At 42.6% G+C, this 12243-nt stretch overlaps 1 long non-coding RNA gene across 1 annotated transcript in view; it reads left to right on the top strand.

Annotated features, from left to right (window-relative positions):
• Nucleotides 1–6879, top strand: part of LOC140600762 (uncharacterized) — a 157460-nt gene extending 150581 nt beyond the window's left edge. Inside the window, exons 2-3 of the long non-coding RNA XR_012003933.1 lie at nt 3252–3307; nt 6357–6879. This is a non-coding gene — a long non-coding RNA (uncharacterized lncRNA). The remainder of the gene's footprint in view (nt 1–3251; nt 3308–6356) is intronic.
• Nucleotides 6880–12243: the final 5364 nt, after the last annotated feature.

Below are 12243 nucleotides of genomic sequence, written 5' to 3'. Positions count from 1 at the left end.
CACTGGTCAAGTCTAGGTTCCTTACACTAACTAGCAGTATGCCTTATAAGTCACTTACCTTTTCTGTTCTTTTTTTTTTTTTTCTTTCATTAAAGGTTAGTGATGACATGACCAGGGGGTTACTTAGGGCCCTTATATCCCAGGATGTTCTAAAAGAAGCTGTGAGTATGGTAAAGAGTCTCTCTTTCTATACTGACTGTGGCCCAAAAAACAAATTGAAATTTGGTGACTGAGAAGCTAGGCCACATTTGTTTGTCAAGTCAGGGTTATAAAGGATTCTTAGGTTCTCAGGCCAGTCCTCTAAATCCTACTAATCCACGATGAACTTGTTGGTATAAGATTTGAGAAGCAAGGGAGAGAGGGAACAACAAAGGAGTTTCCCCAAATGTTGCTGAGTATGGTATCCTTCTATGAACCCCCTCCTCCATGGTCCCATGGTCCACTCATTGCTGTTTAAATAGGCCTCACTTCCCAAGAAGTTCTAGGTAATGAAATCACTATCTCAACTCATTCCCCATTAAAAATTTTCAAAGATCATTCCTTTAGCCCCACTTCATTCTGCTAACCAGTAAGAGAAAAATAAGTATAGTAGTTCACTAAGAAAAAAAACAAAAACAAAAACAAAAACAAAAACAAAAACAAAAACGAGTGAGTACAAGTCCTTAATCTTACTTCCAACCATTTTCATCTTAAAGAGACTAGTATTGACCTAACATTTAACAAGATACCAGCTTTCTCTGTAAAATAAACATATTTTTATTTTTGGAAGAGTGGAGGTATTTGGGACATGTAATTAGTTTTGTAGACAAACCAAATTCACCAAGGAGAAGTCTCAGATAGGTGCTTTGAGGTTTATGTTTCCCTATCTTCAGTAGTACACAAAAGTTCTTAAAGGCTCTAAATGTCCACCCTCTTGTGGCAGGGGCACGAGCTCCAGTAGAAATGACAAGTGAAATAGAGCCACTCATGTGCAAGTTTGGAATATTAGATATTTCTAAAGAATCTACTCAGCATTACCCTCCAATATCAGAAGGCTTCCTGAGATTCCTTGGGTTTATGTCTCTCTACCAATTATCCTTCTCACTGTAATCATGGCTTTTCCTGTTTATTTCTGAGTAAATCATAAAATCCATGTCTTTTAGCCTGTCAAATTCCCGACACATTCAAGTCTGTCTGTAGATGCTTACCTAATCATTGTTTCAATGAATGATCAGTCAACACTCTGGCAAAAAGCAAGAATTTATTTCTAGGCCTTTCTTAAATTTCCAAGGTGGTATCTAACACCCACTTAATCACACTCTACTGAGAACCACTGAGATATTGAAATATTAGACAAGACATGGGATTTTCATAGCCAAACAGAGGGCTTTATTTTCCCTCACCTCTCAAGTCTACCTGGGGGGGTTATGAGCCATTCTTGTTGTTGTTGTTGACTTCACATATTCTAAACAGTAAATCTGGAATTGTTGCCATGTTAAAAATTTGATGGTACATATTTTGTTTACTCACTGATTATTTAACTCAAAAGTATCTATAAAAAGATAGAGTAGGGATACTAATTAAAGTGCCAGCTAAAAATATCAGAAAGAGTGAGGATAAAGTGGCAAATAAAGAGAAGCATCCCCTCCTCTCATGAAATGTACTGTCCTCTGGAAGAGCAGACATTAAAGAAGTAACTAACTATGGGTTAACGACCGAACTTTAGAAGTAAGAATAAATACAAATTCTGCCTTTAGCTGTATGGAAACTCACAACTTGATGACTATACTTCAAAGTAGTGAAATCAAAGCTGGAGGGGTTTTAAAAAATATTATCTATTTTCTTCTGTAAGGTGATTATATAGTTTTTATATTGAAAAGCTTGGTAATTATGGATCATATGCTGACCCATAGAGCATTAAAGACTCTTGAGTAAGAGAAAATATAAACCGATTTGAATGATACACACACACACACACACACACACACACACACATAAGTGTCTGTGAAATCTGGTGACATCTGAATAAAGTCTGTAGATTATATCAGTATTGATCCCCTGGGTTCGATATTGTGCTATAGTTATGTCAGGTGTTTCCACCGGGAAGAGCAGGGAAAAAGGTAGAGGAGATCTCTCTGTACCGATTTTATAAATATTTCAGATTATTTTAAATTGTGTCATAATTATTTCAAAATAAAGCACTAATAAATAATATTCAAGATGTAAATGCTGCAATCTCAAGTTGTTTCTTCATGTAGAAGACTGGAGAAAATGACCCTGGTTTTGTTATAATGCTGGGGTTGTGGCCTTTCCTCCCTTTAAAACTATACTTGAATGTTTTATACTATATTTTCCACAATATTTAAATACAGTTTCGGGCACCTGGGTGGCTCAGTGATTTAGCATCAGTCTTTGACTCAGGTCGTGATCCCAGGGTCCTGGGATCGAGTCCCACATCAGAGCCCCTGCAGGGAACCTGCTTCTCCCTCTGCCTGTGTCTCTGCCTCTTTCTTTGTGTCTCTCATGAATAAATAAATAACATATTTAAATACAATTTCAATGCTATTTAAGTCATGTTAAAAGAAAATATAGCTTAAAAACATATTTCCCTTAGGAAAGAATCTGCTTTGACCGGTTTCTTGCTACATATTAAGAAAGAATATGAAAGTTCTGTAGAAATCTGTCAAAAGCCAACCCATTTCATCCACCTGACTCTGTAAGCTTGTCTTCTCTGCCATAACATTGCAAGGGATGGTAGAGAACCTTGTTGAAATACTTGATAAATCATCATTTTTAGGTTTCAAACTTTATCTCCCAAATCTGGGTCCTGCTCACGGAAATGAAGCCACATGCTTATCCTGAACAAGACTCAGTTATTACAACGACTGCCCTACTTATTCCTCAGCTGTGGTGTTTGCGGTGCTAGCAGGCAAAATGAATGTCAATAGCTCACCATCCTTTTAGCTGTTAATGGGGTTATTTTATTTTTGTGGGCTTTATCAGAATAAAACTTGTTTTTCACTTTCACATATGTATCGAATGTGCACCTTGCTGTTATTTTAGCAGTAAGAATCTATAGCCAATGATATCATGGGTTTTCCACATGCTAAGTAATCCTTTTGTGGCTTTTGCATAGTAAATCTATGTTAGTAACATTCAGGACTAGCCATTCTCCCACACATTTTAGGTACCTATTACTAATCCAAATAAATGTTAGTTAAACATCAAATTTACTTCTCTTAAAAAACAAATCGTGTCTGTTTCTATCACAGGTAGACCCAGGTTTTGACACACCACATGCTTCTGCCAGAATAAAGGTGCCGCCGAGGTAAAGGAATCCAGCACTTTCCTTTATTTGTTTTATGCATGTGCATAGTCTCTGGAGCCTGAAGGTCTAATAAAATAGTAAGTAGATAAATACTTTGGGAAATGCATTGAACTTTTCATCACAATGCTCCCCCAAATATCATTTGCTTCCCGTTTCCTTCAGAACTGAAGAGTACGTAACGACAACAATGCTTATATAGTGTTCGTTACATCCCAAGCACTGTTCTATATGCTTTATATATTTTAACTGTTTATCCTTACAGCAGCCCTATGAAGTTGATAATAATTTAGTCCCATTTTGTAGAGAAGGAAATTGAGGGTTGGGAAATGTATCTTAGGTTCATACAACCACGGAAAAAATAAGTTTGGAGTCCCTAACACAATGTTGCTCTAGAATTTACACTTCTAATAACTATGCTAGATTGCCCAATAAAAAAAAAATCCCTAGTTCTCGGGGGTACCTGGGTAGCTCAGTGGGTTAAGCGTCTGCCTTTGATGCAGGTCATGATCCCTGGATCCTGGGATCAAGCCCTGTGTTGGGCTCCCAGCTCTGCAGGAAGTCTGCTTCTCTCTCTCCCTCTGCCTCTCCCCCTTTCTTGTGCTCTCTCAGGGGAGAAGTACCTATCTCTCTCTCTCTCAAATAAATAAAAAAATCTTTAAAAATAAATCCCTAGCTTTCATATTCAAGTACCACCACCATTTGACTGTGTGCAACTTTGCAAACCTCATTTCCCATGATTTTGCATCTCTGGCTAAGTAGAAAACCCACTGCTCCCCAGACAAGTCTTTCCAGCTCCATGAACTTGTCCATCTGGCTTTTGCTTTCTGTAATGTCCCCTGTTTCTATTCAACACCTCGGCCATCTGGGCCCTGTGTACCACGTTTCCTAGCGCTATCAAAAACTTCCCAAAGCCAGCTGCCACCCAGAGACAGAGCTACCAGTCTTTGAAGGGTTGCTCATTCCTTGGCAGTGACATTGATGATTGCAGGTTGGAGGCCCCCCTTCCATTTTGGTCCTCTGAGTATCATACATCTTTGATGCTGGTGGAGCCCAGGGTGCCAAGAGGAGCATTGATGATGGAAACTGAATTAGATGAAGGTTCAGACTAGGTTTCATAAGACTCCTTGCAGGTCTACCTTTGGAGATTAACCCAAGTGTCATCACAGTGTATCACAACAAACAAACATCTAGGAGGGAATGCCTTGGGGATTTATGGGGCACAAATGAATGAATAGCCAACAGGCTGGTAGAGGCAGAGCACAACCTGGGAAGACTTCCTAGAAGAAGTGTTACCTGGGCAACATTTTGAAGACAGAAAAGGAATTTGCCAAAAAAAAAAAAAAAACAAAACAAAACAGAGGTGAGGGTAGGCTGTCTGTATGAGAAGTCACTGCAGGTGGAGAAAGCAGTCTTTTGCTAAAGCACAAAAGCAGAAGCAAGTATGTAGGCAACTACATGTCGCTTGGGTTTGTTACATGCACCTGTATATGTGCATATGCGTAACATGTATGTGTGTGTATGTGTCCTGGCATGGTGACGGCTGCTTAGCACCTGCTCAATAAAAGCCTGGGTCTTCCTGCTTTTATTTCCATACCTCCCTCAGCCCTGCCTCTTGCTCCATATGCACAGGTTTGGGAACTTAGCATCCTTTTTTTAAAAAGATTTCTTTATTTTATAAAGAGAGAGCAAGAGAGTGAGAGAGCACGACCTGACAGACAGAGGGAGATGAAGAAAGAATCTCATGCAGACTCCCTGCTCAGGGCCGAGCCTGACGTGGGGCTCGATATTACGACCCTGAGATCATGACCTGAGCCGAAACTAAGGGTAGGATGCTCAACCAACTGAGCCATCCAGGTGACCTGAACTTACATTTTGTAAATGAGCTTTTGTTCTCTTCATGCAGACACCTTGAGCACACCTCTGAAATCTTTGCTTGAGGAAACTAAAGTTGATAAATTCTGCTTCTCGTGAGAAAGAAAATTTTATCCAAACTATCCATAAATGTTTTTCTGTTTCAATGAAACAGCATGGCATCACCATACTCTACCTGCAAATCTCAAGGTAAATCCTAAAGGTGGTTCAGGATTTCTGAACGCTGTTTTATCTGAGCCCTTGATTATATGCCTTGCCTCCCCCTGCCCCCTACCCCCCACCCACTGTCTTTGGTGCAGTGGTCAGTGTAAGATGTGTTATCACAATTACAAATTAATAATTTTTTTTGCACCAAATAAAGTGATTTGGTAGATGCTTCCCCTGTGCAACAGTTTGCAAAATGTATTGTGCTTTTCGAGACAGACATTTTATGAATAGGTACAAAATTCGCAGGACTGCAGTGTAAAATTGCTGCAATTGATTTGATAAATGGCTGCCATTTTACTTGGGAAAATATTGGCGTTGCTGTACTCCACTGATAGGAGAACACTCTTCAAGAAAGCCACGAGCTCTGCTCCTCTGGGTCAGCATCTCAAAACAATTTACAGCAAAATTAATACAACTTAAGAAGAAACTTGAAAGGAAAGTCAGAACAACCACCTTCTAAGCAGAAGATTCACTAATCCAAAACAGAGACAAAAGCCTTAATTAAATACCAAATCAGACCAGCTTCTTTTTTTTTTTTTTTTTTTTTTTTTAGGAGAGATTTTCAGCCTTTCGGTGATTTGCGTATTCTTAGAAACAAAGGAAAGGGAGCTGCAGAGTGTGAGGGCTCTGCAGACAAACAGCCCCAAACTTCATTTTCTATATAGCAAAGTGAGCGAGGGAAAAGATTGTCATTCAGCTAATAAATAGGTATTGTGTTCTTGAACTCCTGCTGACTGCACGAGGGAACAATACACCAAATGCCTTCTTGTGGCTTCCTCATCTGGAACCCTCTGTCTGCCCATCGGATTCTTGTCCAAACGCCCCGCTGGCAGCTGTCACCCTCCAGATTTGCAGAGATGAGCTCAGTGGCTGTGCCACCAGCACAAGTTGGAAGAAAGCTCATTTCCATGGAGGAAGACAGGGAGATGACAGGTTTCTTTTGTTGATGTTTTGTATTTTGTTTTTCCAGGGCAAGACAACTCACTTGGTGGACATAACAAGCAATCTGGCCTCCACATCGACAATCCAGATGGCTGTTAGTAGCTGAGCGGGGCTGGCCATCAGCAAACTCAATCCAGCTCCTTTATTACGGGCGACCTTCTCCCTGTGGCCTGCAAGCCACATGGTCTTGTCTAAGGGACTGTGTGTTTTGAATGTAATGGGTGTTTTTCAATTTCTAACATCCACACCTCGGTTCATTTTTAAAACTCATGTGCCATTTGGAAATGTGCTAAATGGGAAACCGTGAATAATATCCTGTTTTGACATCTTCCTAAAGCAAAGTGCTCATGAATCTTGAGGCATGTGATCTATTAATTAATGTAGGCATTGATCAATGGAGAGCTAAACCCAGGTCTGATCTGACTCCCTGCATGGCCTGAGACTGGCGCCCCTGCCTGGAGTTTGCTCATCTCTGGAGACAGAGTCATAGGTCCCTCCCAGCTTTCACAGAAATGGATTTGTCTAATTAAATTAAGTCCGATTCTATTCAATTCACTATATTTCAAATATGTATCTACACAGTGTCAGAAACTCACGGGTAGGTGGCCCATGTTCTCAGGGAGCTCAAAATAACACTTTATTCAATTAATTTTACTATTTAGTCTTGACCCTGAGTTGTTTTCAAAAGCATCCATGAAGCCAAAGAAGAGGACCTGAAATAATGCAGATATGCCAAAGCACTAAACAGAGGACCCAATCACTACGTATAGAAATCTCTAGAACACAGTGCAATCCTGTGAAGTAAACCCTGAGTTTCACACCGAGGCTATGGCTGACTGGCTGTGGGAGAAGGGAGACTCAAAGGGGGTGGAAAGAGTCAGAGAACTTGAAGAAATCTGAGAACAGAGCCCACTGAACCTTCTCTTACAGGAATGAAAGGGGACATATATCCAACCTCAAGAGGTAGGGAACAGAAAGAAAGAATAACTCCAATCCAGAAATGCGAAGGGGTGTGTGAGGCTCAAGCTTAAGAAAAACCAACAACAAGCTAAATGTCCAAAGATCCAATCACTGAAAGACGATAAGTACCGCTCTGCCGTTAATGAGGAAAACCAACACGGCCTTTCCAGCTGCCTCATGGCCTCTAGTGTCCAAGTCATCATGGTCACGGTGATGGCCAGGTGCTTGTGTTTGGGACTAGAGTGTCCACGTGCCGTGAACCAGCAGCATCAGAGGAAACAGCCCACCCTCCTTCAACCTACCAGGGGTGTGAGGGTGGGGGCTCCCTACTTCCCAGGACCCTGGGAAAGGCTCTCAGGCCCTTTGGATGGTCCTTGGAGTGGAAGATAGATTTCCCAGTCCATTCCTCAGGCTAATTCTGCCCTTTGATATGGCCACAGAGTCCCCCTGGCTGGTACCTTGACTCTTAATTTTACTGATAAAATGAGCTCAGGAGGACTGTTCAGAAATGTTGGTGCATCCTAATTTCTCTGACACTATTTTTTCCTAGTCACAGGTACTGAAGAGCAATGACAAAGGCGTTCATGTCGGCAGTGCAAACACCCCTCTTGGTTAGCTGTTATGAGATGAATCCCCTCCCCACTCACCAACTCAGTTCCTAAACTGAAGCCCAGACCTCCAGTATCTCAGAGTGTGAGCATAGTTGGAGATGGGTCCTTTGCAGAGGTAATTAAGGTCAAATGAGGTCATGAGGATAGGCTGTAATCCAATATGATAGATGTCCTTATAAGAAGAGATTAGGACATAGAGGGGGCGCCACATGAGGACACAGGGAGAAGGTGGCTGTCTGCACACCAAGGACAGAGGCCTCAGAGAAAACAACCTTGCCGATAGTTGACCTCAGACTTTAGCCTCTAGAATTGAGGAAATACACTTCTGATGTTCAACCCACAAAATCTGTGGCATGTTGTTGAGGGAAGCTCTTTCAAACTGGCATGTCCAGGGGCTGGCTTGGGTTGGTAGCCCCAGAAGCAGCACCAGAGCCACCTCTGGCGATGCCGTCTGGGGCCCTGGAAGGACACATTGGAGCAAAACCAGGACAGGGACGAATGAGAAGATCCTGGGTGTCTGGCTGCCCTTATATCACAAGCGCATAAATACAATTATATTTGCCAATTTTTCCTCAATAAAATTGCGTGTGGGTGGTATGGTTTGCTTAAAACAGGGGCCCCGACCATACCTACACATTTGAATCACCTGGAGAACTTTTTACATGCCTGACACCCAGGTTACCTTCCAGACCAAAGAAATCAGAATCTCTGGAGGTTGAGAGCCAGGCATAAATAATGAGTTAGTTCTCCACAGGATTCGAATACATATGCAGCTGTGTCTGAGAATAGCTGGTTTAAAGAGATAGAAGTTTGTTACAGTACCTGAGCACCGATTATTGCTCAATGTATCTCTCTGCTATTGGTCTTACCTTCTGAAACCTGTATATCACACTGCGGCCCCGTTACCTTGCTCCGAAACTTATATATCACATAATAAATTCGTTGCTTGGATTATAAAGATAGTCAAGACTTTTTCTCGCTTTCAATGACAAGGTGAAAAGAGAAAATGTCTAGATCAAAACAAAAATAAAATAATTAACAGTACAAAGTAAATAAGGCATGACACGGCATTTTGTCAAGAGTCCAAATTCCAGACAGTAGCACAAACTCGTATTTTTGGGTGACAAACATTTTCACTGTCTTAACTCCTTAAGCCCGTGACAGCTTTCAGCTAACTCTGCAGGTAAGTGTTTCTGATTCCTATCCTTTTCAGGCTGTGTCAAAACACCTTTAAGTCAAAAAGATGACTTGAAAGCTGTTAGACGTAATTAAAATAACGGCACAGTTGCTGCTTTTGCTTTGGACAGATTTTTAACACAACCACATCCCCCACCCCCACCCCCCGACATGATCGATTCCAAGGATGGCCATAAACAAAAATTAGTCTGATGCTAAATCTTCTCTTGATAGCATTAAGCAGTTTTTATCTGAAAGAAAAGTTTCAAGAGGGGGAGCTAGTTAGCTAATTGATCACAGATTGTGACTGAAATGTTGCAGGAAGGGGATGCTTTCAGAGTTTAAGGAAAACCCTAAGAAGGCAGTGTTCCCACGTCCCATCGCTACCCCTGCCTTCCCTATAAAGCAGGCTGATTACTGAGGCTCTCACTCCAGCCCAGCAGGGTAGCTGATTAAGGCTTGACGAGCAAAAAAGCAAATCGGATTTTTAATCATGCGTCTCACAGAAATGGAAGCACAAAAACCAAAAGAATTGCCATTACACTCTGAGTCATGCAATTTAAAGCAACTAAGAGACTAGGTGCTCACACACAAGCTCTGTGGTTATAGCCTTTGGACCTGGTTTGAGCAAAGTCATCAGTACTTTGACGATATGAAAACCAGCCTCCTCACACCTCCCTGCGGTGTATCTCCCATCTGCTAATGGGTGGTAATTCGTAAGATGGGCTCAACAGCATGCAGCAGCAGCTAGGCTCATTTGTTCTAAGAGGGGCGTGTGGCCAAGTTACTTTTATCCCATTTTCTCTTTTGTCCTCCATTCTGTCCCTCTCTCCCCACCCACTCCTTAAACCACCCTATCACCTCCCTCCCTCCCTCTCTCCATCTTCTGTCCGCATTAAAAATAATAAAATAAAAAAAATCAAGATCAACAGCCATAGCTGCCTTTGTGGTTTTTCTGTTCATTTTGTCATTTTCTCACTTGTTTAGAAAATAAATTCCACCCACACTCACACCTGTGCAAGCCCCCCCCGCCCCCGCCCTAAGGAGGCAGGCGAGAGCCAGCCTCTGAACAAACATCTCCAAGAGGGAAGATCATCATGACTGTGTGTGTCTGTGTGTGTGAGAGTGTGAGTGTGTGCTTATTTGTGGGTGATGTGAATAGGATATACTAATTGATTGTTCATAGGTATCTAAATCAAGATAGATGCTCCCCAATACATTCAACACATATTGACCATTTTATAGGAACACACACCCTGAAATGTGTTTGTAATTATGCGTACACATACATGAACTACAGGATTACATCTCTCATGGGTCCTAGAGCAGAGAATAAAATAGAACCTGCACCTCACTTCACAGGGACCTCCCCTGCAAGGCTGGTCTCCCAGCTAAGGTGGTAGGATGGGGTGTGATAGTCGATGTCTGTGTCTCACTGGGGCAAGTTCAAAGTTAAGACTTAGAATCTGAGAGAGTCAGATCTGAAGCAGGGCTGCACCACCTCCCAACTCGGGCGCCCTTGGGTACTCAGTTTCCTCAGAGCTGAAACAAGGGGAAAATCTGCCTCTTGAAGTTTTTCTGTGTGGATTGAGATCCTATGTATAAAACGGTAGAGCCGTTCCCACAGACGTGTAAGCGTGCACCATGTGATGTAAATGTACTTTGGGGAAAGTACTTTCCAATGTACATTGTCTTGAATTCGTCAGCCATCTGGCTGTCCCTTGTGATCTCTCAAGAGTCCTTCTCTAACATTCTTATAGCAGGGAGTTTGGTCAATACAGGTGGGGTGAACTGGAGTGGGGAGGAAATGAGGTGATGGCTACTGTACAGCTGTGAGTCTTGAGCTACCCCCTAAGATCCTTTGCACATGTATTTATTGAAGCTAGAGAATGACATGCTTGTAGGCAAGAGGTGATAAGAAAGGTAGAAGAGGTAAGTCTAGCTCCAGATATGGGAGCAGATACAGTGGCTTGGAGGACAGGGAGGAGGTGGGCGTGTGGAGACCCCGGAAGCTGATGTCAGGTGCATATGGCTGTGGCGCTGCCATCACATGGTTGTATTCAGAACCAGGAACACCACCGCTCCAGACACGGATTTTAAAGCAAAAGAAACTTGAGACAAAACACTTGTACTTGCTACTTACTCACTGAGCCCCAGATTCTTTATCTACAAGATGGCAGTTAGCCACATGGTGCTTTCTAAGAGAAAGTGCTGGAAATTGCATTGAATGGAGGATATAAACCACCTACTTCAGTGCCCTACACAACCTGCTGCTTCCTAAATGTTGCCTTCCTTCTCACCCTCCATTCTCCTCTTACCTTTTCCTTCTATCCAATTTCCCTCCCCTCCGTCCTCTCATAATCCTGGAACATCCAAAGCCAAAGACCTGGAGAAACTATCCTCACTGTGTTCTCCACCGTGGGTCTGAATATGGGAGTGGTCACAGGGGAAGAGACTGGGTCACTGAAGCTCATGCAGAATGTGTGTGTATCGGGGGGACACTCATGGACATTATGATGCACCAGCAAGACTGTCTTTCACTGAAGGACTGGTTGACCCTGGGGGAAGAGGCATTGGCGGGCAGCCTTTCAGAGATTGCCTTGGCTTCAGATAGCTGGCCCCAGATGGTGCCTCCTCTGGTAAGATCCACATGCCTGACTTGTCCCTAGTAGGAGCTGGGGATGGGGATGAGTAGTAAGACATTAGCCATCTCAACCCAAGTCAGAGAGTCTTCAGAAGGGCCGTTTTGGCTCGCAAGGTTCCCATAAGAGACGTGAGGCTGCCCCGGGTCTTCACTGAAGCTTGGTCCTCCCTCTGCTCCCTTTCTCTTCCCTCCACAGGTGTGGATCCCAAGACACTCCTTGATAAACTCTCTTCATGCTAAATTATCAGACTCAGTTTCCCCGGAACCCAACTTCAACAGGGAGTAACAGAGATTCAGTCCCTCTGCACTCATTGTTTCTGAAATATGTGTGCTTACAACTAGAGACATAGCCATTGGAGATGAGATCCCAGTCTGAGGACTCTGCATGCCCTATATGGAGACAGAATTTTTTTCCAGCAAAAGCGCTGGTGCATTCCGAGGCAGAGATAGGACTTTGTCCTATAGGGTGGCAGTCACATACAGGGGATCAGTAAAACTATAAATATGTTTATTATGATTTTGTA

The sequence above is a fragment of the Canis lupus genome, chromosome 12 (assembly GCF_048164855.1).
Source record: "Canis lupus baileyi chromosome 12, mCanLup2.hap1, whole genome shotgun sequence".
In the NCBI taxonomy this organism is placed as follows: domain Eukaryota; kingdom Metazoa; phylum Chordata; class Mammalia; order Carnivora; family Canidae; genus Canis; species Canis lupus.
The sequence above is the reverse complement of the archived record's forward strand: the minus strand, read 5'-3'. Positions and strand labels throughout refer to the sequence as shown.